Source organism: Pelobates fuscus, chromosome 6 (genome assembly GCF_036172605.1).
Source record: "Pelobates fuscus isolate aPelFus1 chromosome 6, aPelFus1.pri, whole genome shotgun sequence".
Classification (NCBI taxonomy): domain Eukaryota; kingdom Metazoa; phylum Chordata; class Amphibia; order Anura; family Pelobatidae; genus Pelobates; species Pelobates fuscus.
Window position 1 is genome coordinate 280759918 of NC_086322.1, and position 13555 is coordinate 280773472.

Here is a 13555-nt window from a genome sequence, read left to right on the forward strand (position 1 = left end):
TCCTAATTCCGAGGCTTGCTCTCTATCTACCAATTGTAGTATGAAAGGGGAACTATTAATGATCTGTTAGGAATATTTCAATCTGCGGAAAATGTTGTAGATAAGCATGCATAAATTGGGAGAAATATGTGAGATAGTTTTTACTTTTTGTGTATGCCAGAGTGGACATACATGAGAAAAGCATAAATTTAAAATATTGATCTGTGGGAAATGTGCAAAAGCGGTATCCTGTGTCATACCTTCCAAGTGTTCCGATTTAGGAGAGACAGTCCCTATTTTAAGCCCAAATCTTTTCTAGCAGCTCCATACTGATGGTGTATCTGAGTGTATAGCAGAGCTCCACATCAATACAACTCACAGTAATGTGTCTTTGAACTATAATAAATGTAGTTTCTGTAGCTTCTATCCTGCTATCACATGTTATGCCTCTGGAAACAACAGAGAAGAGTCTCTAAAATGTGAATTGAGAATGTGAAGCAATTGCAGGGCAATTGTAGTAATGCAAAGATCTGTTCTTGCCTGTTGCGCATGTGGCAGAGGCATGCTACCTTTTCAAAAATGTCTGCCACCTTGTGTTAGCAGTGACCTACATTCCAAGCTCGTCTCAGCCTTTGACACTCAAACTTCTGTCCCTTTGGTACATATAAATAAAGGGAGGTATGTTGATGGTGACATTTCCTCTTTTGTAGCCCAAATGTCAATGAAGCATTTCTTGGAGTATAGTGCTCAAGGAGGTGATAAACACACATTTGTGACATGCAGAAATAATTGTTGCTGCCATATTCCTGATACGCTTTGCACATTCCCATGATTCCCGGTGGTACGCATTGGGATTTTACTTATTTGAATCGGATACCAGTCTTTTTTTTTTTTTCTCAGAACTGCTTTTGTTGCAAATTGCAATAAAATAAATAATTATTGAGGGAAAAAAAGCAAACTAATAGCTAGCTTGAATTTTAAGGAGCAATATGGGGTCAGGAATACAAACGTCTAATGGCTGACCCTCCCTTACCCCTGTTAAGTATAAAATGTACCTTTTTTCCAGCACTGCACTGGTCCGCTGGTGCTGGCTCTGCCCCCACTCCACCTCCTTGGCTGAGATGATTATTAATTGATGATTTCAACCAATCCAAAGCTTTCCCATGGGAAAGCATTGGGAGCCTATCGCGCATGCACTGCAAGACACTGCCCTGTGCTATTGCGCATCTACTTACAGAGATGCATTGACTCAATGCATCTCTACAGAAAAAGTTCAGTGCACATTGCAGCACTGACCCAGGAAGCCCCTTTAGTAGCCATCTGAGTGACCACCATTGGCGTTGTCCCTAGGCAATAATGCAAACACTGCCATTTCTGGCAAAAGGCAGTGTTTACATTAAAGGACCACTATAGTGCCAGGAAAACAAACACGTTTTCCTGGCACTTTATAGTCCTTAAGTCCCCCCCTTAGGGGACAAACCCCTTCAGCCACTTACCTTAATCCAGCGCCGTGTGATCTCTCCTCCCCCTCCGACGTCAGCCAGAGCCGCGCATGCATTCAAACCGCCCATAGGAAAGCATTACTCAATGCTTTCCTATGGACGTTCTGCGTGCTCAATGCGATTTTCGCATTGAGCGTTGGGGAAGTGCCTCTAGCAGCTGTCAGGAAGACGACCACTAGAGGCTGGATTAACCCTGCTATGTTTACATCTGAAGGCTTAAAACCTGGGGGACCTGGCACCCAGACCACTTCATTGAGCTGAAGTGGTCTGGGTGACTATAGTGGTCCTTTAAAACATCTGCAGGGACATACTATAGACTCCATAACAACTACATTAAGCTGTAGTTGTTTTGGTGACTATAGTGTTTCTTTAAGTCCAGAGTAGCTGAAATGAAAACATAGTTCACTGTAAGATTTTTTTCCAGTTTGGCTATATTCATCTTACAAAATTCAAATGTCTTTGAATTCAGCCTGAATACTCACTTAAGTGAATAATCCTTTGTCTGTCAGCTTCTAATGCTTATCGCTGGCCTTAGTTTCCACTGAGCTTATAAATAAGTTTTAGATCACTATGGACGATACAGAATGATGCTAGACTACTATATCTCACTGTCTGCAACATACAGGCATCCTAGAGCCAAAATGGCAGACAGGCAAGACTAATTTGTACAGGGGATACAGCAAAATAGTTAGAATTCCAACAGTAGAATCCTGCATTCAAGAAGCGGTTTTATGCCCAAGATATATTTAAAGCACAGATGTCATTTCCAGAGAAGTTGCAGTACCTTGTTAGTTCAGAGTTTATTGGTGTGAATAGAGCAGAGGGGGTAAGTACACTAACTTACGTCTGCCGCACTTCTACGTTGTGGACGAACAGTCGTCACAAGTATGCTCAGCGATATACGCACGACACTGCAGGTGTTAAATAATTTGCCTTAAAATTTAAATAAACAGTAAATCGGTAAATTCAGCAAAGCGGTTGCCAACATTTATTTAGCTATTTGGTTGTACAACATTTTTATATATTACAGTTTCCAAGCTTCATGTCAAAATATTCTTTTTTTTAGTGTGTTAGTTAAAGGAACTCTATAGAGTTAGTGATACAAATGTATATTCCTGATGTCACAGTTTAGGTGAGGACTACAAAAATAAGTTAACTTATCCTTTCTCCTACGTTGCGCTGTTCTTCCCGCGGATGGAGTGTTAGTGCACATGTGCGGCAAAACGACACACTTTGCCAATCAGTTTTACTCCATTTCATCACAAGAGCCTTTAGTAGCTGTCAGTTTGATTGCCAAATCCCATATTTCCCATAAGAAATATTAGAATCAATGCATTCCTATATGTGGGTTTCTGCGTCATGTAGCCAAGTGTTTACTTGGTCAGTGCTGAGGAAACGCCCCTAGTGGCTGTCAGAGTAACAGCTCATTGAAGTGGTATGGATGCAGTGTCCCAGCACCCTTAACCCTGAACAGGTATTCATTGAAATTTTTAATAAACTGCAATAATTACCTGCTAGGGTTAACTAATTCTCTGGTAGACAGCCACTAGAGGGATTTCCAGGTGGTCAGGTGACTTTTGGTCACCTGAATCCTCACAAGAAAATATTCAATAATGCTTTCCAATGGGGAAATCCTAATACGAGTGCGGCCATTGCCGCACATGCACATTAGGTCTCCCATGTCGGCGGAGGAGGAGTGAAGGCAGACCCGAGCCAGAGCTGAGGGACATCAGCGTTGGGCCCAGGTTAGTGAAAGTAGGGGGTTATTAACCCCTTCTGCACCACACATGAGGGGGGTGGGGGCATTAACGGAAGGTTTGTTTTCCTAGCACTATAGTTTATCTTTAAGCCTTCAAAGTAAACATTGCCATTTCTGTAAAATAGTAATGTTATACTTTGAAGGGTTAAATTAACATTAAAACGGGACATACTAAAAGGAATGACAGATTGGAATGCCCATAGACTTTAACAAGGCAGTGGAATGCCCATAGAGAATAATGGAAGTGAAAGGAATGCCCATAGAGAATAATGGAAACAAAAGATTTCAATTAGAGATAAAACTATTACACATATGAAATAAATATTTTGCTACAATACTCTCCAGATTTTTAAAATTGAGATTAGGTGCTATTATTAATGTTTTCTTTGGAATGACAAGGGTGAATGACTAAAGAGAATGCCCATAGAGTATAATGGGAGGCAACACAAACTCATTTGCAGGCAAATCTGTGTTATGTAGCAAATTCATCTTTACCACAGGTCTTCCCCAAGTACAGCAGTAGATTATAAAATTAAAAGTAACTGGGATTATAGCTCTTTTCTATGGAATGACAGTTAAATGATACAATGGAATGCCCATAGACTATAATGGGAAGCAATATGTGACTTGGAATCTGAACCGTGTAACATATCAAGTAAATCTATTGCAAGCTTACTCTATGAGTTCAGTGGCAATTTTTGAAATTGAGTTTAAATGGGATTATCATTGTTTTCTATAGAATGACAATGGTGAATGACTAAAGAGAATGCCCATAGACTATAATGGAAGGCAACACATAAACTCATTCACAGGCGGGTTGGGGCCCTAAGTTACAATGGGGGGGGACCTACTGTCCTCCCCCCTGGCCCCCACCCTTGCGCGGTGGGTGGGGGCCCTAAATAAGATTGAGGGGGGATATCTACTGTCCTCCACCCTCGGCCCCCACCCCTGAGCGGTGGGTGGGGGCCCTAAATAAGAATAAGGGGGGACCTACTGTCCTCCCCCCTGGCCCCCTCCCCTGTGTGGTGGGTGGGGGCTCTAAATAAGATTGAGGGGCGGACCTACTGTCCTCCGGCCCCCACCCTTGAGCGGTGGGTGGGGGCCCTAAATAAGAATGAGGGGGGGGACCTACTGTCCTCCGGCCCCCACCCCTGCGCGGCGGGTGGGGGCCCTAAATAACAATGAGAGGGGGGGAACTACTGTTCTCCCGCCCCCCGGCCCCCACCCCTGAGCGGCGGGTGGGGGCCCTAAATTTAGAATAAGGGGTGGGGACATATTGACCTCCCCCCCTGGCCCACACCCCTGCACGGTGGGTGGGGGCCCTAGATAAAAATGTAACCCCCCATCACTCCCCTACCCCCAAACAATAACCTCTACCTACACCCCTCATCCTAAAAATAATGAGGGGGGACCATAAGCTAGATACCTGTAAAAAAAAAAAAAATAAACTTACCCATTGATGTCTTCTTTCTTCTAAAATCTTCTTTTTTCAGCCCCAAAAAAGGGCAATTAAAAATCCATAATAACCGACGCACTTTAAAAAAAAATAATAATAAAACAAGCGGAAAAATAAAATCCATCTTCACCTGGAGAGCTCTGCGCAGACTGAGCTCTGCAGGGCAAGGGAAAGGGTTATAAAGCCTTGCCCCGCCCTGCAATTAGGCTCAGAGCACTCTGATTGGTGGGTTTAAGCCATCCAATCAGAGTGCTCTGACATGTAAGTCTCTACATTTACCTGTCACGGCACTCTGATTGGTTAGCTTGAAATCCACCATTCAGAGTGCTTTGTGTCATTTTACACAGCGTGGGAAAGTTCTTTGGAATTTTTCCACGCTGTGTAATTAAACTCATAGCAACACTCTGATTGGTGGATTTAAAGTAACCAATCAGAGAGTTATGAGTCAAATTACACAGCGTGGGAAAATTCCAAAGAACTTTCCCACGTTGTGCAAAATGACACAGAGCACTCTGGCTGGATTTCAAGCTAACCAATCAGAGTGGTCTGTGTCATGTAACACAGCGTGGGAAAATTTCAAAGAACTTTCCCACGCTGTGCAAAATGACACAGAGCACTCTGATTGGTGGATTTCAAGCTAACCAATCAGAGTGTCGTGACAGGTAAATGTAGAGACTTACCTGTCAGTCTCTTCATTTACCTATCAAAGCACTCTGATTGGATGGCTTAAACCCACCAATCAGAGTGCTCTGAGCCTAATTGCAGGGCGGGGCAAGGCTTTATAAGCCTTGCCCCTCCCTGCAGAGCTCTGTCTGCGCGGAGCCCTCCAGGTGAAGATGGATTTAGTTTTTTTGCGCTCGTTTTTTTGTTTTGTTTTGTTTTTGAAGTGCGTCGGTTATTATAGAATTTTATTTGGCCTTTTTTGGGGGCTGAAAAAAGAAGATTTTAGAAGAAAGAAGACATCAAATGGTAAGTTTATTATTTTTTTTACAGGTTTCAAGCTTATGCCCCCCCCTCATTATTTTTAGGATGAGGGGGGTAGGTAGGGGTTATTTTTTAGGGGGAGAGGGGTGATAGGGGGTAAATTTTTATTTAGGGCCCCACACACCACGCAGGGGTTAGGGCCGGGGGGAAGGACAATAGGTCCCCACCCCTTATTCTAAATTTAGGGCCCCCACCCGCCGCTCAGGGGTGGGGGCCGGAGGACAGTAGGTCCCCACCCTCAATCTTATTTAGAGCTCCCACCCACCGCACAGGGGAGGGGGCCGAGGGTGGAGGACAGTAGATCCCCCCCCCTCAATCTTATTTAGGGCCCCCACCAACCACGCAGGAGTGGGGGCCAGGGGAGAGGACAGTAGGTCACCCCATTGTAATTTAGGGCCTCCACCCGCCGCTCATGGGTGGGGGCCGGGGGGAGGACAATAGGTCCCAACCCCCTTATTTTACTTTGGGGCCCCCACCCGCCTTCAAAAGATTTACTTGATATGTTACACGGTTCAGATTCCATGTCACATATTGCTTCCCATTATAGTCTATGGGCATTCCATTGTATCATTTACCTGTCATTCCATAGACAAGAGCTATAATCCCAGTTACTTTTAATTTTATAATCTACTGCTGTACTTGGGGAATTTGCTACATACCACAGTGTGACGAAACCAACCTCGCCACTGAGAACTGGAGAAGCCTGGTTGCTAGCCTCCTGCCCTGCGACTATGGCCCCTGGACATATTGCACTGTAAAAACTATATTTGGGCATGTAATAGTTTATATTACTGCTACTGGGCCTTTAAGGGCCATCCGTGGACCTATTGGGACTTGTGGGATACTGTACCTTTAAGACTGTGGAGCATATTACAGTAATCCTGCCTTTAGTCCTTTAATATCATGTATGCATTTATGTGTTCAGTTAACCTGGGTTATATGTATGCAGCATTCACCTGATTGTTCGGTAGAATCACTCCATTCAGTATATTGAGTGAAACTACCGAACAACCAGACCACCCAGGAATAAGTGTGCCTCCAATTACCGTTTGCAACAATGTTGCAAACGGGTAATTGGCAATCAGTGTAATGTATTCTTTGTCCTCTGGGTGGCCGCCATTCGGGAAATGAACACGTGGCGGCGGCCATCTTAAACTACCGAACAGCGGTGTTTTGCCGTCGAGTGTCTGGAACTAAAATCGGACACTTGACTAGGCAAACACCGCTGAGACCTCCATACTTCCAGAAATTCGTATAGAAACTACCGAATGACCCGCCGTTCGGTAGAAAGAAGCCCACAAACAAGGGAATTCATTCAAACCCTCTCCAGGCTCTATAACACAGGCAATTCGTCTGTTTTCATTCCCTTGTTTGTGACCGACCGCAGGGCCAAAATGCATGGAACTGTTTTCGGATACTTTACCCATGCGGTCGGTCAAATCTTTGGAACCCCATATCTCCCGAACCGTTCATCCGAATGACTTGAATTTTGAATATGTTGTCCCCCTGAATAAGGGCTATCCAGCGATGCTGGATTTAAAGGTGTACCCCCTGTTTTTGGGGTACATCCAGAACTTGGCTGAAAAGGTGTACCGGATAATTGGGTTTAATGTTATTTGAGGGGAGGGGATGTGTGGGCTGAACCATGTATGTGATTGGTTATTTTAGGCCTCCCCTGGGTGTGGTCTGTATGTGTACTCATGTAATAAAAACCAGGCTGGGTGCCCCAGCACCTCAGACCACTGCTTGACCTTCAACACGGAGCCTTGTCTCGTTCTTGGGGGGATTCACTGTATGCTGCTGGTGATTGACTGCTAGGAGTGTAAGCTGATGTCTGCTTTTCCTATTCATCTGCTAGCAGCTATTCGTGAGGTTCCAGCTTGGAGTGCTATCTTATTCCCTGGTATGCAGTTCGGGAGTTTGATGCATTCACCTATATCCAATTCGTGAGTTTTGATGTTCTGCAGTAGCTGTGCCTTTCTGAGAAAAGGGGATTATCGCCTAAACGGATTTTTCCCCTTTTATGCTGAAACGGTCCGTTACACACAGATTTACCTGTGAATGAGTTTGTGCTGCCTCCCATTATAGTCTATGGGCATTCTCTTTAGTCATTCACCATTGTCATTCTATAGAAAATAATGATAATCCCATTTAAACTCAATTTCAAAAATTGCCACTGAACTCGTAGAGTAAGCTTGCAATAGATTTACTTGATATGTTACACGGTTCAGATTCCAAGTCACATATTGCTTCCCATTATAGTCTATGGGCATTCCATTGTATCATTTACCTGTCATTCCATAGACAAGAGATATAATCCCAGTTACTTTTAATTTAATAATCTACTGCTGTACTTGGGGAACACCTGTGGTAAAGCGTAATTTGCTACATAACACAGATTTGCCTGTAATGGAGTTTATATTTTACTTCCCATTTTAGTCTATGGGCATTCTCTTAAGTCATTCACCCTTGTCATTCCATAGAAAACATTAACAATCCCACCTAATCTCAATTTAAAAAAACGACACTGAATCTGGAGAGTATTGTAGCAAAAGATTTATTTCATATGTCTAATAGTTACATCTCTAATTGAAATATTTTGTTTCCATTATTCTCTATGGGCATTCCTTTTACTTCCAATATTCTCTATGGGCATTCCACTGCCTTGTTAAAGTCTATGGGCATTCCAATCTGTCATTCCTTTTAGTATGTCCCCATTAAAACTGCACCCAGCCACATCATTGAGATAAAGGTAACGTTGGTGGTTCTTTAAAGCCTTTTTTTTTTTTTTTTTTAAGATATTTATGGAATGTTATTAAAATTTAGATTCCCTTTTAATTTCCTGCAGATGTTAAAAATAATCTAACAAAACCGTATATTTCTTGGCAAATATATGTTTTGATCCAAATGCTTACCACAAACTGCTATGGAATAAATGTGGCGTGTAGGATAGGACAGAAGTGATGTGTAAGAGAGGAAAAAGGAAATGTTTTAGATAAGCATGCATGAATTGGGAGAAATATGTGAGATAGAGTTAACTTTTTGTGCATGCCAGAGTGGATATGTATGGAAAAATATATATTGATTTGTGTGAAATTGGAAAATGTGCTAAAGCTGTAGCATGTTGCATTCCTCCCAAGTGTCTCTATTTAGGAGGGACAGTCCCTATTTTAAGCTCAAATCCTTCTGTCTCTCTTTTCTACGAGCTCCATATTGTTGTTGTTGTGTCTGAGTGTATAACAGAGCTCTACAGCAAGCATGTCAAACTCAAAGTCTAGCATGGGCCACATAAACAGGTTTACGTTTATGTGGGCCGCAAAGAAAAAATACCTTAAATTTTCAGGGAAACCTAGATTTATTTTAAAAAGTACAATATAAAAAAAAACAAAAAACAGCACCACCCTCTACTAAATCCCAGTCTTACCCCTCTACTAAATCCCAGCACCCCCCTCTAGCCAACAAGCAGACTCCACTCACATTGCCGCTGCCAGTATGCGAGTCCGGCCTCTGGTATACCCCAAATGGCGTCATCTGCACCCTGTGCCAAATCTGATCCTCCCGCTACTTCTTGAAACCCTGTGAAGGTGGAGCACGTCGATGTCACGACGGAATGTGATGTGGCATTGCGTGACTCCATGCACCTCCAGGTACTTCACTGTCCAGTCGCAGCTAATGCAACACTGACCAACACACACACACACTCTCACTGACAGACACACACACACTTACTGACATACACTGACTGACTCGCTGACAGACACACACACACACACACACACATATTCACTGACACACAAACACCATTTTTTTTTGCTCCATACCTTTTAGAGCCGATGTGGGGCCTCTGCCTGGGGTCCAGTGGGGATCTTCTATCTGCTACTCACTGCTCCCTCACGTGGTTTAGTGGTGCTGGAATATGACGTCATATTCCGATGCCCGGCTTCACTACAGACAGCGCACGCGGGGAGCAGTGAGGAGCAGGAACACTGAGCTCCCTCGCTGGCCCTCCTCCCCAGCTGGGTAAGTTTTATCAGAGTAGGCACCTGCCATGTGGGGAAACTAGGTGCCTACTCTGCATTAACAGCAAGCATGTACTCGCGGCTCGCCGGGCCGCAAAGATGCCCATTGTGGGCTGCGAGTTTGACATGCTTGCTCTACAGCAATATTACTCCCAGTAATGTGTCTTTAAAATACAATAGAGGTGTTTAGAATGTAGTCGGTAGATTGTTCTTGTTCAAAATGTCATTTAAGTTGTAGAAAGTGTTGTTAGTAATTCACCTAAAATTAATTCTTTGGTTTTTTAGGTTTTTCTTTTTTATATTTCCAGCAGTTTTTTTTTTCTTTCGTTCTAAAATTGGTGCTTTTTTTTTGTTTAACAGTTCATTGCGTTACTATGGCTTTTTTAGTATTAAAAAAAAGTTTTAATGTTTTGTTTTTGAATTTATTATTATTGTGAGCGAGGTAGCTTGGGAAATCCGTATATAGGGGGTTTTAATTAACACGTGATATTCAGAGTTAAAGGACCACTAAAGTTAGCCAGACAACTTCATCTCAATGAGTGCAGTGATCGTGAGGTTTTAACCCTTCAATAAAACACTGACATTTTTACAAAATGGCAATGTTTACTTTAAATGGTTAAGCATGCCTCTAGTGTCTGCCTTCATGACAGCCACTAAGTGCGCTTCCACCTCCAACTAGGTAAAACTCGCAATTCTATTGGAGGAGTTCTGTTTTTTTGCTGTGCATGCATTCTTGTCCCCAATGCTTGTCTATGAGTAGCATTGGATAGGATGAGATTGCTGGTGATGTCAACAGGGATGCTGACATCACATTCAGTCCACCCTTTGCTCTGCACTCTGACTATATTGCCAGCATGCCGGTGTCTAATCAGAGTGTCCTTCTCTTCCTATACTCCCCAGCCAACACTAACGAGGTCAGCTAGGGAGTTACTTGGCAACCACAGCGCATACTGGACCAGCTATTGGAGGTCTTTTCTGTTCTTAAAATGACACTATAGTCACCAGAACAACTACAGCTTATTGTATTTGTTTTGGTAAGTAGAATCATTCCTTTCAGGCTTTATGCAGTAAACACTGTATTTACAGAGAAAATGCAGTGTTTACATTATAGCCTAGGGATATTTCCACTGGCCACTCCTCAGATGGCGCTAAAGCTGCTTCTTAGGGCAGTGCTGCACACTGTGCATTCAGTGTATCCACCCTCTGCATGGATATACTGAACTTTCCTCATATAGATGCATTTATTAAATTCATCTCTTTGAGGAGATGCTGATTGGCCAGGGCTGTGTTTGGCTTGTGCTGGCTCTGCCCCTGATCTGCCTCCTTGACAGTCTCAGCCAATCCAATGCTTTCCTATAGGAAAGCCTTGTGAGTCGCTCAGAGAATATTTTCTTATGATGTCAGCCAAGCAGGCAGATCAGGGGCAAAGCCAGCAGCTGCAGACTTAAATAAAAGTAAAATTTTACTATATTTAGTAATATACATTTATTAGCAAATCTGCAAGCACAATTTATAGCTGGAATATTATGCTTCTTTAAAAGATATTAGGCTGTAGGGAAGATGACAGGTACTGCTTAACCCTTTCGAAGACCAATGGTTTCTTTTTACTATTTGCCTACTGCCTGCTAGCGCAAACAGAAAGCTTCTGACTCTCCATCATTAGTAGTTGAGGCAGGGAGTGGCACCCAGGTAAGGAGTTAAACTGTTCTAAAATAGTTTGACTCCTTTACAATAAATAGGAGCCGAGGAACCCCTGTTGTTCAAAGAGTGTTCCTTTAAGAAGGTAAAAACTGTAGCTATGCCAGTTTGCTCGGTAGGAAGTACAGATATGCCAGTAAGGAAGGACAGGTTTGCTTGAAAGGAGATTTGAAGGAAGTATATTATAGACAGGAAGGGGTAAAACTTGTGGCTATTCCGGTTTTACTGCAAGAGTTGAAAGCCCACAAAATGTTTCCTAAATACGAAGTATCATTACTGCTGGAAAAAGCAAAGCAGCAATTGAAACAGGGAAAAAGGCAGCGAAGACAATTAAGTATTTATTTTAGTGGGACACTGAAGTACCTGTTTTGTGGGACCACCTACCTGGCAGCCAAAGGGACACCACGAACAGTAGGGTCTGGCTGTACTGACATCACATTGTCCACCCCCTCCATGATATGCCTGCGTTCCTAATCCGAAACTCCAAAACGGCAGTCTGCGAACAGATCGTGGTCTGTGAAACTTCTTAATTACAGGGATTTCGTCTGGGTTTACTTTAACCACCCAACATCCGTATCAAAAATGGGTCATAGAAGGTTATATTATATAATCCCATGATGTATACATGTTTCTCTCCAACTGCACTTTCTAAAGTTCTATACACAGATGAGAGGCTTCTATATTAGAACACTGTATTAACTCAAGGAAATTTGCCTGTTAATGTCCTTTAAGTCACACACTATTCATTCAGTCTATTATATCTACCTATATATATATTGTACAACTCATTCACACCTATTTTTGGTGTAATGGCATATTTAATAAATTGAACGGATATTTCAAGCACTCCATAACCACTGCAGCCCGCTGTAGTGGCTATAGTGCCAGATGTACACTATCACCGTCCCACACTGAGATGACAATCCGTTTTTAGCATCTTGCTGCATCCGGTCTTTTCCCACAAGCAAAACAGGACTGCAATCATAGGCTGAGAGCGCTCAACTGACACTCTCAGCCAATGATTCAGTTCCTACTTTACTGTAAAGTCTCCTAATGGAGAAGACCAGATTTGACACCCATTGGATCACAGACAAGTGAGCTGTAGTGCTTATGCTACATGGCAGCTATGGAACCACAGCTGGTGCTGCCACACTGGGGCCCACAGGTTTGGTGGCCCAGTACTGCAGAGTTAGGGGTGGTAAAACTATTAATCTGTTAAAGGTTTTACAAAGGGCCCGGTAATGCTGTGTATTCCAGATGCAGACCAGACCAAATTATGGATCTGCCACAGTATGGGCCTGTTAAAAGATAGTACCGCCTCCTCCGCACTGGAAGCACTCAAAGTAAGCCACTTGGGAAGAAGGAACAGCCCAGCAAAGCCACCTGAACACAGCCGGTGCCTACCACAAGGAAGCCACGCTCCTGGTAAAAGCTAGGCAATTAAGAGGTGGCAAAAATCACTTAAATTTCAATATCTAAGTTTGTGTGTGCTTCTGTCAGTATTAATGCATTTGTGTGAGCTAGGGTGTGTGTGTGTCAGCCTGTGTATGTCTGTCTTCATGCATGGTGCCTGTCAGTATGTTTGTCAGTGTGTGTGCCTGTGGAGCAGTGTGTATGTCTGAATGGTATTTTGGTGTGTGCATATCCGTGAGTGTGTCTGCAATGTATATGTGTGTGATTTTGTATCAGTGTATGTCTGTGGCAGTGTATGTGTATATCACATACAAACACACAACTACGTTGAAATTCCAACACTACACACAAAGATATCCCTACATTAATACCCACATACTCCATGCAAAATAAGCTTACATTCAAATACACAAACACTGCTCAGTGCTTACAAAAATAACCCTGCAAGGATGGACAAATGACTCCAACGGACTGTGGAGGAGATCATTGTTCTCGTTTTCTTGAGATGGTGAGAAGATGTAACATTATACTATGCATCTATTACTAATATGTTCGTATTGTATGTTGTATCTCTGGCTGTCTACTCTTAAATAAAGAATGAAATAAAAGGGTGGGCAAATGGTAGGTCCCCAGCTGGCAAAGCAATGTGGGACAGATGGGTATCTGTCTTTTGATCATCATTGCACAACAGGGATGCCCAGAATTCCTTGCACCATAGTCCTCTCCTCATTCGTGTCTCCACTGA